General features: G+C 43.9%; 8 non-coding genes across 8 annotated transcripts; 6 read left to right on the plus strand and 2 right to left on the minus strand.

Annotated features, from left to right (window-relative positions):
• Positions 1–3,030: 3,030 nt before the first annotated feature.
• On the minus strand, positions 3,031–3,106 carry trnag-acc (transfer RNA glycine (anticodon ACC)). Its single transcript has one exon. It is a non-coding gene; the product is annotated as a tRNA-Gly (tRNA).
• A 2,969-nt stretch (positions 3,107–6,075) lies between these two features.
• trnat-ugu (transfer RNA threonine (anticodon UGU)) lies at positions 6,076–6,149 on the minus strand. The gene has a single exon. It is a non-coding gene; the product is annotated as a tRNA-Thr (tRNA).
• Positions 6,150–7,029: 880 nt separating this feature from the next.
• trnas-cga (transfer RNA serine (anticodon CGA)) lies at positions 7,030–7,111 on the plus strand. The gene has a single exon. It is a non-coding gene; the product is annotated as a tRNA-Ser (tRNA).
• A 269-nt stretch (positions 7,112–7,380) lies between these two features.
• Positions 7,381–7,452, plus strand: trnae-uuc (transfer RNA glutamic acid (anticodon UUC)). Its single transcript has one exon. It is a non-coding gene; the product is annotated as a tRNA-Glu (tRNA).
• A 1,609-nt stretch (positions 7,453–9,061) lies between these two features.
• Positions 9,062–9,133, plus strand: trnaw-cca (transfer RNA tryptophan (anticodon CCA)). The gene has a single exon. It is a non-coding gene; the product is annotated as a tRNA-Trp (tRNA).
• A 1,288-nt stretch (positions 9,134–10,421) lies between these two features.
• On the plus strand, positions 10,422–10,493 carry trnaw-cca (transfer RNA tryptophan (anticodon CCA)). Its single transcript has one exon. It is a non-coding gene; the product is annotated as a tRNA-Trp (tRNA).
• Positions 10,494–10,690: 197 nt separating this feature from the next.
• On the plus strand, positions 10,691–10,776 carry trnas-cga (transfer RNA serine (anticodon CGA)). Its single transcript has one exon. It is a non-coding gene; the product is annotated as a tRNA-Ser (tRNA).
• Positions 10,777–10,932: 156 nt separating this feature from the next.
• On the plus strand, positions 10,933–11,004 carry trnae-uuc (transfer RNA glutamic acid (anticodon UUC)). Its single transcript has one exon. It is a non-coding gene; the product is annotated as a tRNA-Glu (tRNA).
• The last annotated feature ends 4,525 nt before the right edge of the window (positions 11,005–15,529 follow it).

The following is a 15,529-nucleotide window of genomic DNA, read 5'->3' on the forward strand; positions in this document are numbered from 1 at the left end:
ATGTTTGATATATTTCTTGGAAGATTATCCATATAAATTAAGATTTGGTTGGAGTCAAAAGCTCCTGCTTGGAGGCATGGGCGTGGTAGTGGGGGGAAAAGTGGACCTGACTACCCAGGGCCCGAGTAGAGAGAGGGGCCCATGAAAATCCAGATTTTTTTTTTTTTTTTTTTTTGTGATGTTTTTATTTCGAATGAATTGGGCCCTCCAATTAATTGGTGTCATAATTTATTTAAAATATATTGATAACATCAAATGAGAGAATGAACTTAATGTCACAGTTCTCCCAACATATTAGACATTCCGGGGCCCCCCTCTTGAAGATGCAAAATGGTTTAGTCCGCCCAACAGCGACCGGCAACAGGTCAGACAGTGCGCCCAGATCAGACACCTGTGTGCAGGACATCATGCTGCCCAAAAAACATTCATCGGGCTATCAGAAAAAGAAAGAGAGGAAACAAAAAGAAAGACGGCAGAACGAGGGGAGGCAGCTGCTGACTGCTTTCTTTCCCAAAGGTGAACCAAGCTTGTCATGCAAAGTCCAATTAAAGTATCCCCGCGTATCATACGCCGTAAGATCTGCGTTGGTGCAACGCGGAACCATAAATCAGCCGGTGTCCGTCACTCATCTGCAAGACGCTTCTCTCTGCTGCTCCATTAACACAAAGTAACGATGGATATTCGGAAGTGGTTCAAGCACTAGTACTGGACTGTCTCAGAAAATTAGAATATTGTGATAAAGTCCTTTATTTTCTGTAATGCAATTAAAAAAACAAAAATGTCATTCTGAAATATTGCAAGCCTTTTATTATTTTAATATTGCTGATCATGGCTTACAGTTTAAGATTAAGATTCCCAGAATATTCTAATTTTTTGTGATTGGATATTTGAGTTTTCTTAAACTGTAAGCCATGATCAGCAATATTTAAATAATAAAAGGCTTGCAATATTTAAGTTGATTTTTAATGAATCCAGAATGTATGACATTTTTGTATTACAGAAAATAAAATGAAACTCCGTGCTGAGATTTAATGAATGATCCATCTAGCAATATTGCTGCTGCATATATCAACATGTAAATAACATACCAATATCACTGTAGGCTCAAGTGCACACTAGTGATATATTAATTGAGCAATAACGCAATTTATTATTTTTGTCTGGTAAAAAGCCTTAGCATTGCGGTGCAGTGCTGTGCTTAAAAGCTATTGTCAATGTTCAATAAATTCATGGTGTTACCAAAGCCAATGAATAATCATGTTAAATAACTGTGATCTCACTATCAATCAAAAATGATTGTGATTGTGATTTTTGCCACAGATAGATAGATAGATAGAGAGAGAAAGAGATAGGTCTGGGTGGTGAGAACAGAAAAACAATTAGCTATTCTTCTCAATCTGGCTGAAAAATGGCTTAAAACATTTTTGCCTCTGCAACTTATTGCAGCCAGATGTAGCCTAATGTTTTAGGTATTTGAGCACAAGTAGGCCAAATGCATCAATTCAGAACCACTCATCAATATAATCTGATCTGATTGTAGTTGATTGTATAAATACCCCCCCCCCCCCCCCCCCTTTTTTTTTTCTCTCACGCTCCTCGCGGGCATGGATAGGGGCCCACTGACATTGAGAGTGTACAGGGCCCAGAATTTGATGCTACACCCCTGCTTGGAGGTGCAAACACCAACCGAGCTGTTCTGCAGAATAAATGAGTGTTGCATTCCTGCAGGCCACCGGGCAACGACGGGCAACAGAGACATAGTTGCATCGCAGATTATTTGTGCATTGATTGAATGAAATCCTTTCATGTTCACGTAACTAAATTCATTGTGTGATGGTGCTTTTATTGTGATTTGGGTGCAATATAGCTCCAATTATGTTTGGGAAATTGGAAAATGGGTAAATTAGGGCCAGAGAAATTATTGCATACAACACTGCCGGCATGATTCTGCTGCAAAATGCAGCATGTCTCCGATCTCTCTCTGAAATGTTCCGGTGGACAAACATCCCAGGGTGGACAGGAGCTGGATGTGACTGGGATGGAGCTAAATCACAGCATAGATCCATCAGAATGTTTTTGGGGAAGCGGTACCTGCTGAGAAGCCGCTCCGTGCTCTCACTGAACAGATCAGCGCGCTCTTTGAAAACGCGCTCTCTGCGGAGCGTGTTTTTGCGGAGCGCACGGTCTCTAAATCCTCCAACACTGCAAGATAAGCCATGGTACTTGTATTTTCTTTTCAGGTCGTCCTGCCAAAGCTGTCTTTTATAGCTTGTCACACCAATTATTCAAAATGTCTAAATTACTAATGGAGAATTTTTATTAATTGGAGGAAACGGGGCACGGTGCACATGTTCCCCGTTCAGTCACAGTTCAGCGATCTCAAACTTCACATGTAAAGTTTGAGACTCTTTTAATGGGTTCTATTTGTAGTTTCACTGTTCTACCACTAGGTTTTGTGTGTACGCATGGTCGGAGCTGTGCGTATATTTACACGTGTTTCTGCGCACAAATACATGTTGATAAATACCATACTTTGCGTGGGAATGCTCGTACGCACACTTTACGCACAGATCTGTGCGTAGGCACGGTTGATAAATGAGGCCCCAGATTAAAGATAAGGAGGAGGAAGCCGGAGAACAAGCTGCAGCAGAACAATGTGAGAGATGTCCGATCAGGGAGGAAGAAGAACAGGCTTCAGGCAGAAGGAGATCCAGATAGATGGAGGTCTCATCTTCCACCTCATTCATGGTTTTGCTACTGCTCCATCATCGTCTCCTACGGCACCAGGAGATGCTGGACCCGTCCACCTCCCACCTGTCTGTCTCTAGCATTCTCCTGGTACTTCACCGCATGTTTAGCTGAAACCCAGCTGCTATCTCCACTTCAACAAAACACAAACACCTTTTATGTGATTCTGATCAGAGTATTCTTGTCCATGTAGACATACGTGTTGACTGTTTGAGTTCATTTTCATAAAGACTGTTAACTTTCCCCCAGCGTTAAGAGAACTCTTAACGCCCTCATGTTTGCTGCGATGGCTGGGAATCAAACCCAGGTCAACTGCTTGGTAAGCAGCCATGCTGAGTGACCACTACACCACCAACGCTGCAGGAAAGAACCTGAAACTGCTGAATGAGACGTCACAGTTTTCCAGCATTACGACCAGATGAGCAGTCTCCATGTCAGGGAAAGTAACTATTTGATGATGTTTCTCCAATATCACAAGCTACTTACCTCCATTTGTCCCTCAGCTTATACAACAACTTCTAGATTACTGTCTTCATGTTTGCAGGTATATTCAGTTAGACATGTGGAAACAGCATCCTCTTAAAAAGAGACCATAGACTTGGAGAGGTTTGTCATTGACATTTGAATGAACAGAGCTCTCTTTGTACCCACTCCTGACTGGATCAAAGTTACTCAAGAACCCTGGCAGTGACGGTCAGCCAACGACTGTGTGGCCCGCGCCAGAGCTAAAGCCGAAACTGCCAAGGTGAGAGCATCATATGCTAACCAAGAAGCTAAACTGAAAATGGAAAAGGCTGCCAGAGAAGCAGAAAGGATAACAAGAGATGCTCAAAATCAGTTGGAAGCAACTAGGATAGACACAGAGTTGGGAGTGCTAATGCTACATCGAGAAGCAGATGCAGCCATGGTGGAGGCACAGGTGTGGGAAGATGCTGCAGAAGTACATGCCATAATGGAAAATGGAAAATCCGAATCAGAAAAGGCTAGAATACAACGCACCAGCAAATATGTTCAAACTCAGATTGACCTTCAAAATCAGTCTCCCTCCCCACAGTTACCGGATCCACCTGTCAAACCTCCAGTACCTGCACAATCACATGACAGCTTCAAGACATGGCGACCAACTGTGAACATTACAGAATCAAACCTACCTGAGCCAACCAGAGTTGAGGCAAAATCTGAAGTCAAAAAGGAAGATTCTCCCATAAACTTACACGCTAGGTACCACACTCCCCAAAGTAAACCTCCAGCTATCACACCATCTCTCCCTGAATCCTTGGCACAGTACTTGGCACGACGAGATCTAGTTACATCAGGACTGTCCCAATTCAATGATAAGCCAGAGAATTTTCGTGCATGGAAGTCCTCATTCACCAATGCAGCAGCTGAAGTACATCTCACAGCAATCCAAGAATTGGACCTCATGACCAAATGGCTAGGAAAAGAGTCTGGCGAACAGGTGAGACGCATTCGCTCAGTGCATGTAAAAAATCCCAACCTGGCTTTACACAAAGCCTGGGAGAGACTACATGATTGCTACGCTGCCCCTGAAATAATTCAACAGTCACTGTTTCAGCGGTTGGACAGTTTTCCTAAGATTTCAGCCAAGGATCACACCAAGTTGCGTGAACTTGAAGATCTGCTTATGGAGATACAAGGCGCCAAGGAGGATGGATACCTTACAGGCTTGTCATATCTCGACACCTCCCGTGGAATTGGACCAATTGTGGACAAGCTCCCATATGGGCTTCAGGAGAAGTGGGTGTCGTCTGGGTCATGGTACAAAGAAGACAACCATGGCCGCTTCCCTCCCTTTGACTATTTTTGTGCTTTTGTGTGCAATGAGGCAAAGAAACGAAATGACCCTAGCTTCTTTCATCAAAGCAACAACACGGCCCTCGCAAAACCAGATAAATTCACTGTGAAGAACTTTAATACCAACAAACCCATCACAGTACACAAAACAGATGTCTCTATGACCAACAACGACCCTAACAAGAACTGCCCACTACACAACAAACCGCATCCGCTTACAAAATGCAGGACATTCAGAAACAAACTCCTCGAGGACAGAAAGGCCTTCCTGAAAGAGAAAGGAATATGTTTCAAGTGTTGTGGTTCGACCTCCCACCTTGCCAAAGACTGCAAATTTTCTGTGAAGTGCTCTGAATGTGACAGCACCTATCATGATGCAGCCATGCATCCTGGCCCATCACCTCAGAGCGTCAACGCTCCTCCACATCCACAAGAGAATGGCGGGGAGGGAGAAGATTATTCTAACGTGACTGATGTTACGACAAGCTGCAATGAAGTTTGTGGCCTAGGTCAGTGGGGTCGTTCATGCTCTAAGATCTGCCTTGTAAAGATTTATCCCAAGGGTTTCAAGAACAAAGCCATCAAAGCCTACGTAATTCTTGATGACCAGAGCAATCGTTCCTTAGCTAGACCAGAGTTGTTCGAGGTGTTCAGTGTGGAGAGCGAACCATTCTCGTATCATCTCAGAACTTGCTCTGGCATTATAGAAACATATGGCAAGAAGGCAGAGGGATACCAAATCGAGTCACTGGATAGCAAAGTCCTCATGTCCCTTCCACCACTCCTTGAGTGTCCTGAGATCCCGAACAAACGGATGGAGATTCCAACACCCAGCGCAGTTTTGCACCAGCCTCATCTCCTTCATATTGCCAAACACATTCCAGAGCTGGACCCAGAGGCTGAAATATTTCTGCTACTCGGAAGAGACGTGCTCAGAGCACACAAGGTCAGGCGGCAGATAAACGGAACACATGATGCTCCCTTTGCCCAACGTCTGGATCTGGGCTGAGTGGTGATAGGAGAGGTGTGCTTGGGTAACGTACATAAGCCGACGGTTAACACGTTCAAGACCCTGTGCTGGATGGCGGTCGCCATTCCATTTTTCAACCTTGTACAAGCTTTATGCACGTCAAGGAAACACAACCAAGCTTTAACGGGCCTGGCAGATCACCAGAGAGGCATCCTCTTAAAAAGAGACCATAGACTTGGAGAAGATTGATAATGACAATTGACATTTGAATGAACAGAGCTCTCTTATTCTACGCACTCCTGACTGGTTTAAAGCTTTCTCAAAAACCCTGGCAGTGACGGTCAGCCAACGACAGTTCACTGATGAGCACTTACTACACTGAGAAACATTGTAATTGTTGACAAACAGTTTCCTCCCTAACAGAGGAGAGGACTTTATCCAACCGTGTGGAAACCCCAGAAATTGGATACTTTTTTTCCACAAAGTATGTGGTTTTAAACATTACAGGAGTTACATCCTTAGCTTTGTCTTCATGAGTTTAAAGGCTCTGCTGGGATTTGAACCCAGGATCTCCTGTTTACAAGACAGATGCTTTGACCAACTAAGCCACAGAGCCCTCAACACACGTCTTCAACTTGTTATAAAAACCCTGTTGACACAACAAGTTCATTCTACCTCTGGAGCAGCTTTATTTCACCTCACTGTGATATATTTAGTACACAAACCTGTTCCACTACTGTCCTGGCTTTATGTGAAGTAACAGAGCTATGAAGGATGGTAACTTTTATAGTTACCATATATGGTTACCTGCCTCCTAAGCGGTGATTGATTTATCTGAATGTTGGACAGTTCACCCAGGGTGCAAAAGTAGCCAGGACGCCTCTGAATTGTGCACGTTACCAAATGTAGCAACAGCGCCCTCTGCTGTTGTTCTTCTTCCTTAATCTTATACAAAAACATCTAAACAGGTATGAGACATTTAAAATTGCCGGTTCAAACACTTGTAGAAATGGTCTTCATGGCTGTTGTGCTTCAACATTTGTTGTGTTATTTTCTTGTTATTCTTATTTTATTCATGTAAAAATGTGCTTTATAAAACAGAGCTGATCAGGCAGTTTTCATTCACCATAAAGTTTAAAGATTATTTACATTGAGTGTGGGTGCATTGCCTACAAATTGTTCAACTGGTCCAGATGAAGCTGATATGCTGCACCTGGGCAGCAGAGGGAGGAGCTGAAGGGAGCCTGACTGAGCGTCCTGGGTGTGTTCAAAACACCCCACTACGTTTGGAAACATTTGCAACGTTGTGGATAACGTTGGCTTTCGGTGGAAGATTCATACTTCACCCTAAGCTCTCGGTCACCTCAGAGGAGCAACTCCTGGACTCGTTATGCAAGTCTGCACAATCACCTGCCTTGAAGAAAGGAGGAACAATCTTTAAATAAAGGGAATTGCATTTGTTTATCTGATTCTGCAGATTCACACATTTTAGAGTGGTTGTTGTGGCCGAGTGGTTAAGGCGATGGACTCGAAATCCATTGGGGATTCCCCGCGCAGGTTCAAATCCTGCCAACAACGCTTGGGGAGAAAAAGGCTTGTTAAATCTACGACAAGACTGTGATTTATAACTCATCCATCAGGGGCCTCATTTACAAACAGTGCAGTGCACAAAAAATGTCCGTACACCACTTTCTACGCTCACGGTCTGATGCTCAGAAAGTTACTTGAATGTGAGAAGTTGTGGTGCTTCATGCACCGATCAATTCCGGCGTATGCACAGTTGTAAAGTTTTTTCTGTTGCTGACACTCACTCGCGATGCAGTGAAGTTGTCATGATGTCACATGTGTCCCTGATGGTCTAATGGCTAGGATTTGGTGCTTTCACCACCACGGTCCGGGTTCAATTCCCGGTCAGGGAAGAAATGTCTATTTTTTCTCCTTCAGTTGTGTTTATTTTTTGTGCATCTGTCAGGTGATGGTGCACCTCTTCTTGATTCTGACAATATATATATATATATATATATATATATATATATATATATATATATATATATATATATATATATATATATATATATATATATATATATATATATATATATATATATATATATATATACTGTATATAAGCCATATGTATAGAACTTGAATACACCTTACGGTGATACTTGGACACGTCATCAGTGGTTGACCCGGGGTCACAGGGTGTTTCTGGTCTTTAACAATCATACATCCTCACCCGGGCGACCCAGCCGTGATCAATCCCCGGCTTGTGTCCAAGTAGCGCACCACAGATCCCCCCTAAGGATCCACAGCACCGCGAGGCCTTTTCTGCGACCTCAAGGATGTTCTTGGTGGCTCTCCTCAACTGCAGTCCTGTAACTCCAAGGAGTTTGAGCACTCTCTGGAGTGAATGTCCTGCGAAACCTCTGCGCTCAATTTCAACTGGCTCGCAGCGGGCTCTCCAGCCATTGCTCCGGCACTCTGTGGTGAGCTCAGAGTATTTGGCCTTCTTGCGCTCATTGGCCTCACCAATCCGGCCCTCCCAGGGGACAGTCAGTTCCAGCAGGACCACTTACTTGGTGGACTCCAAAGTTAATACCATATCTGGGCAGAGTGAAGTGGCAGCTATCTTAGCTGGGAACTTGAGTTTCCTTCCCAGGTCAACTTGGAGCTGCCAGTCACGAGCGGTAGCGAGGAGTCCTCCTGCGGAGTTTGGCTGGTGTTTTGCATTCTGCCCAGCTCTAACAAACGTGATTGACTGCTTCGGGGCGACCTGGGTCTTGCTGTTCTGTATTGCTGTGCAGATGGAATCCACCAAGGATTTTAGAACTTGGTCGTGGTGCCAGCGATACCGCCCCTCTCCTAACGCCCTTTGGGCAGCAGCTCAGAATGTGCTCCATGGTGCCCCTCCTCTGGCACAACTTGCACTCAGGCGTATCTGCCAGGCCCCAGGTGTGCAGGTTGGCCGGGTTTGGGAGGACGTCGTACACTGATTGAATGAGGAACTTTGTGCGCAGAGGTTCAGCTCTCCAGAGTTCTTCCCAGGTGAGTTTGCGAGGTTCTGCATGCTCCCACCTTGTCCACGCCCCTTGCTTGGACATGCCGGCCATCTTGCTGCAGCGTTCCTCCTCCATCTCGGCACGTATTTCCTCTTGGACCAGTTGGCGCTTCTCCTTTCCACGAGCGTGGTTGTAGCGTGGCTTGGGAAAGCTGCCAAGGCCTGCCCTCCCAGCTGCCATGGTTCCAACCAAGGTTTTATATATTTAGATAAGTCAGTCACACCTTGTTCAAACACTGGATGTAATTAAAAATAAATAAATGAACAAAGCTCCAAGTGTAGAACATCTCATATATTTTACATCTATTTTTCTCTGCATCATAGTAACCCACTGAACCCCTTGATGGACTGTCTCAGAACTTTAAAACATGGATGAAGCTTCATGAAAACAAGACGGAAGTTATTTGGTTTGGAAGGTGTGCCCGCTATGATCAGATTGGTGTACAACCTCAGAGGATATCAGAAAAGGCTCTGTGGTGCAATGGTAGCACGTCTGACTCCAGATCAGAAGGTTATGTGTTCAACTCACATCAGGGTCATAATGATCTTTCAATTTTGTTTTATCCATCCTTACAAGTTCATTCCCTGCGCAGGTTCAAATCCTGCCAACAACGATTCATGTATGAATGTTAATCTTAATCCTAATCTCAGGGGCGTGGGTTCGAGCCCCACGTTGGGCGCTGAAGTCACATTTATGAAATTTGTTTGAAGTGTAGAGTCCAGGTTGAAGGTGAGCAGAAAGGAATCACCTCCACTGCTGTTCTGGTCACTGAGATGGATTTTACTGGCTGAGAATGGTGACATCATCAATGACATCACATGTCTGATGACATTCCAGGATTAGATGAAAGAATTCGTAATTATGACAATGTAATTGATTTGCCGATGACGATGATAACATGTAAGAATTTGTAATTATGACAATGTATCTGATGCATGTATTTGATTTGCCGATGACGATGCTAACATGTGCACGTTTCCAAATATAGCAACAGCGCCCTCTGCTGTTTATATTGAAACGTAAACATTTTGCTTAACATTCTGCAGTGTCCATGGAAACCATCCCAATCTCACACACAGTGCAGTAACATCAGAAATGTTTCACCTCTATACTCCAAGACTGACCTGCTGAGGTCATCATGTTTTCATGTTCCTGTGGCAGAATTATTTCCCTATTTCTGTTAATAAAGTGAATAAAAAAAATACCAACTTTAAGGAGTGCTATGTATACACAGATTTTGACGTAGTCATGCTGAACTTGAGATGCGCTCCAGTTGTCTCATAATGGCAAGTGGACGAGAGTAGGTGACATCATCACCAGGTAGTTGGCTTCCAACTGCACCAACTCCTAAAAAATGGACACCTCCGAAATAGCCAATTTGTGAGCATCTATAATTACGAAAAACTAGAAAATCACAAATCACAAGTTTAGTCACATGTTGTCCTCCAACTGTCTGGGTGTCCAGAGGAGTCCAGACAGAAAACTGGTTTCTCTGAAACGCTGATAAAACCTCACATTACAGACATTCAGATTGGTAACTGCTGATAGAGACTCTGTTTTAATCCCTATACTGTCTTCATTTAACATCTTACTGGTGCTGTCATTTGTCACTGAGTAAAAAATGTCTTACCACTAAATTGCTGAAGTTGTCCAGATGTATTTGTCCATTAAGGTGCATCATACTAACCCACTGAACCCCTTGATGGACTGTCTCAGGGACTTTAAAACATGGATGAAGCTTCATGAAAACAAGACGGAAGTTATTTGGTTTTGAAGGTGTGCCCGCTATGATCAGATTGGTGTACAACCTCAGAAATGTCAGAAAAGGCTCTGTGGTGCAATGGTAGCGCGTCTGACTCCAGATCAGAAGGTTATGTGTTCAACTCACATCAGGGTCATAATGAACTTTCAGTTTTGTTTTATCCATCCTTACAAGTTCACCAACCAGACAAACTTTAGCTGCAACAGAAAACTTTGATATGTACCTGGAATTATGCAAGTCTGCACAATCACCTGCCTTGAAGAAAGGAGGATCAATCTTTAAATAAAAGGAATTGCATTTATTTATCTGATTCTGCAGATTCACACCGTTTAGAGTGGTTGTTGTGGCCGAGTGGTTAAGGCGATGGACTCGAAATCCATTGGGGATTCCCCGCGCAGGTTCAAATCCTGCCACCACTTTCTACGCTCACAGTCTGATGTTCAGAAAGTTACTTGAATGTGAGAAGTTGTGGTGCTTCATGCACCGATCAATTCTGGCGTATGCACATTTGTAAAGTTTTTTCTGTTGGCGACACTCACTGGTGATGCAGTGAAGTTGTCATGAAGTCACATGTGTCCCTGATGGTCTAATGGCTAGGATTTGGTGCTTTCACCACCACGGTCCGGGTTCAATTCCCGGTCAGGGAAGAAATGTCTATTTCTCCCCCAGCCGGGGGTGATCAATCTTGTGTCCAAGTAGCGCACTACGGATCCCCCCTACGGATCCACAGCACCGCAAGGCCGTTTCTGCGGCCTCGAGGATGTTCTTGGTGGCTCAACTCACATCAACTGCAGTCCTCTAACTCCAAGGAGTTTGAGCACTCTCTGGAGTGAATGTCCTGCGAAACCTCTGCACTTAATGTAGAGATTAATGTTGAAGTACAATTTTGAGAAAAAAGTTGAAATGTCGAGAAAAAAGTCAAAATGTCGATAATAATAATGTTGAAGTACAATTTCGATAAAAAAGTCGAAATGTAGAGATTAATGTTGAAGTACAATTTCGATAAAAAATTCCAAATTTCGAGCAAAAAGTCAAAATGTAGAGATTAATGCTGAAGTACAATTTAAAAAAAAAGTGGAAATGTTGAGGGAAAAGGGCCCTGTGGCTTAGTGGTCAAAGCGCCTGTCTCGTAAACAGGAGATCATCTTGGAGCATTTGGAGAATCCAGGATTTCCTTTGTACATGTGCCATTGAGTACTTTCTCTAACAAAAGTTAACACATGTCATCGTTAGTCTAGTGGACAGAATCTCTGCCTGTCACGCAGAAGACCGGGGTTAGATTCCCCGACAGTGAACCTGTTTTGGATATGCATGACTGATTCATATGAACAATGGTCAATAAGATAAAAATGGCTCTTCCACACACCGTAGGCAGTTGTGGTTTCCCTGCTAAAACAGACAAAACGGTGCTGTAAATCTTCCAGTGCATGATATTCTCTGTTTGATTTGATTTTGATTTGATTTTATTAGGGATCCCCATTAGCTGGCGCCGTAGCGACCAGCTAGTCTTCCTGGGGTCCACATAAAAGACATACAAAATAGATTTACAAATACAACATTAACTAGAAAATTTCTGGAAATTTTGATATGGGCATGCCCTACCGCCCATTCGCCCCCTCTCGCTGCTTTGGTTTGGGGCTGTAGTGGTTGTGTTCGGGGTGGTTCTATGTCAGCTTGAGGTGTTTTTTTTACGCTTGTATTTCATTCATTCCTGTGCTCCCAATAGTTATTAATGGGGCGCGCTTTTTGGCATCTAGCATTGCCATGGTAACGCTTTTGACTGAGAAAAGTAATGCCCATCGAGGCAAGATGGAGACGCATGTAACGATGTATGCCATGCATGAGTGCACGTTCTGGTTCAGGCTACGTTAACGGATAGGTTTTTTTTTTCACCATGGTACAAAACCCCATCCGAATGAATGGGGCCATTTGGCCTGGATTTTGACATAAAATTTCCTTAAATACCAGCTTCATGAGATTTGAGTATGTTGAAGTCCACAGCGTGCCGAGTCAGGGGACATTTGTACGATGTCTCTACGATAATCTGTTGCCTAGCAACAAGCGTCCAAAGTCAAATGGAAATAAAAAAGAAAAATTAAAGGTCAATATCGCAAAAATTTTAATAATTGGCACAATGAGCTTGTAGGGTCCGTTAGTGCCAATCGGGCCGAGTGTTTGAAAGTTTGAACGATGTCTCTACGATAAAGTTCGACCGAGCAATAAGCGTCTGAATTTTCGCCTTTTTTTTTTTCTTTTTGGCGTCTAGCGTTGCCACGGTAACACTTTTGACTGAGAAAAGTAATGCTCATCGAGGCACGATGGAGACGCATCCAACGATGTATGCCATGCATGGGTGCACGTTCCGGTTCGGACAGCATTAACAGATTGTTTATTCACATGGTCCCCCATACAAATGCATTGGTTTTTTTTGCCATAGTAACAAGCCCCATAGGATAGAATGGGACAATTTGGCTTCAATATCTCAAAAGCTGTAAACGACAGCGTAATGAGACCTCAGTATGTTGTAGTCCACATCAAGCTGAGTATTTTAACGTTGAATCAAAGTCTCTACATTATCGCGTTGCCGCGCAACAAGCGTCCAAAATTCCGTTAGCGTCAAAATGAGCAACGTGGAATATCTCAAAAACTGTAATAGCTAGCTTGACGAGACTAAAATATGTTGCAGTACAAAGCGTCCCGGGTTTGTCAATGTTGTAATGATGTCTGTACGATAAACCGTTGCCTAGCAACAAACGTCCAAAATAAAAGAGATTTTTTTTTTAAATTGAAAGTTAAATATCGCAAAAACCGTAATAACTAGAATGATGTAGTTGTATGGTCCTTTAAAGACTATCGGGCCGAGTGTTTCAAAGTTTGAACGATGTCTCTACGATAAAGTTCGGCCGAGCAATAAGCGCGGGAATTTTCGCCTTTTTTTTTGCTTTTTGGCAACTAGCGTTGCCACGGTAACCCCTATTACTGAGAAAAGTAATACCCATCGAATCACGATGGACACGCATCCAACGATGTATGCCATGCATGGGTGCACGTTGCGGTTCGGGCCGTATTAACGGACGAAAAAAAGTGCGGAATAATAAGAATAACTAGAAAATTTCACGAAATTTTGATATGGGCATGCCCTACCGCCCATTCGACCCCTCTCGCTGCTTTGGTTTGGGGCTGTAGTGGTTGTGTTCGGGGTGGTTCTATGTCAGTTTGAGGTGTTTACAGTTGTATTGCATTCATTCCTGTGCTCCCAATAGTTATTAAAGGCGTGCGCTTTTTGGCGTCTAGCGCCCCCCACTGTGACACTTTTGACTGAAAAAAGTAATGCCCATCGAGGCAACATGGAGACGCATCTAACGATGTATGCCATGCATGGGTGCACGTTGCGGTTCAGGCTACATTAATGGATAGGTTTTTGTTTCACCGTGGTAAAAAAAACCCATCCGAATGAATGGGGCCATTTGGCATGGATTTTGACATTAAATTTCCTTAAATAACAGCTTCATGAAATTTGAATATGTTGAAGTCCACAGCGTGCCGAGTCGGGGAACCTTTGTACGATGTCGCTACGATAATGTGTTGCCTAGCAACAACCGTCCAAAATCAAACGGAAATAAAGAAAAAAATGAAAGGTCAACATCGCAAAAAGTGTAATAATTGGCATAATGAGCTTGTACTGTCCGTTAGTGCCAATCGGGCCGAGTGTTTGAAAGTTTGAACGATGTCTCTACGATAAAGTCCGGCCGAGCAATAAGCGTCCGAATTTTCGCCTTTTTTGGGGCTTTTTGGCATCTAGCGTTGCCACGGTAACACTTTTGACTGAGAAAAGTAATGCCCATCGAGGCACGATGGAGACGCATCCAACGATGTATGCCATGCATGGGTGCACGTTCCGGTTCGGGCAGCATTAACAGATTGTTTATTCACATGGTCCCCCATACAAATGCATTGGTTTTTGTTGCCATGGTAACAAGCCCCATAGGATAGAATGGGACAATTTGGCTTTAATATCTCAAAAGCTGTAAACGACAGCGTAATGAGACCTCAGTATGTTGTAGTCCACATGAAGCTGAGTCTTTTAACGTTGGAACCAAGTCTCTGCGATACCGCGTTGCCGCGCAACAAGCATCCGAAGTTCCGTTAGCATCAAAATGAACAATGTGGAATATCTCAAACACCGTAATAGCAAGCATGACGAGACTAAAATATGTTGCAGTACTAAGCGTCCCGGGTTGGTCAATGTTGTAATGATGTCTGTACGATAAACCGTTGCCTAGCAACAAGCGTCCAAAATAAAAGTGATTTTTTTTTTAAATTGAAAGTTAAATATCGCAAAAACCGTAATAACTAGCATGATGAAGTTGTATGGTCCTTTAAAGACTATCGGGCCGAGTGTTTCAAAGTTTGAACGATGTCTCTACGATAAAGTTCGGCCGAGCAATAAGCGCGGGAATTTTCGCCTTTTTTTTTGCTTTTTGGCATCTAGCGTTGCCACGATAACCCCTATTACTGAGAAAAGTAATACCCATCGAATCACGATGGAGACGCATCCAACGATGTATGCCATGCATGGGTGCACGTTGCGGTTCGGGCCGTATTAACGGACGAAAAAAGAGTGCGGAATAATAATAATAACTAGACAAAATTCCCGGGAAATTTTGAAGTGCCACGGACTACTGCCGGATGATCGCGGGGCTTATTTGCACCCATGAAGGTCAAGGACTCGATACAGATTCCAATGACACCACCCATGACTCTCTATGTCAAACCATTCAAAAGTTATTACAGAAAATATAGAACCGCTAACTGAACCGCTAACGGGATCGCTAACGGGATCGCTAACGGGACCGCTAACGGGACCGCTAACCGAGCCGCTAACGGGATCGCTAAACGAGCCGCTAACAACCGCTAACGGAACCGCTAACGGGACCGCTAACGGGATCGCTAACGGAACCGCTAACGGGACCGCTAACGGGACCGCTAACGGGATCGCTAACGGGATCGCTAACGGGACCGCTAACCGAGCCGCTAATGGGATCGCTAACGGGACCGCTAACAACCGCTAACAGAACCGCTAACAGAACCGCTAACAGAACCGCTAACGGGATCGCTAACAACCGCTAGCGGAACCGCTAACGGGACCGCTAATGGGATTGCTAACGGGAC

Source organism: Cololabis saira, chromosome 10, assembly GCF_033807715.1.
Source record: "Cololabis saira isolate AMF1-May2022 chromosome 10, fColSai1.1, whole genome shotgun sequence".
Classification (NCBI taxonomy): domain Eukaryota; kingdom Metazoa; phylum Chordata; class Actinopteri; order Beloniformes; family Belonidae; genus Cololabis; species Cololabis saira.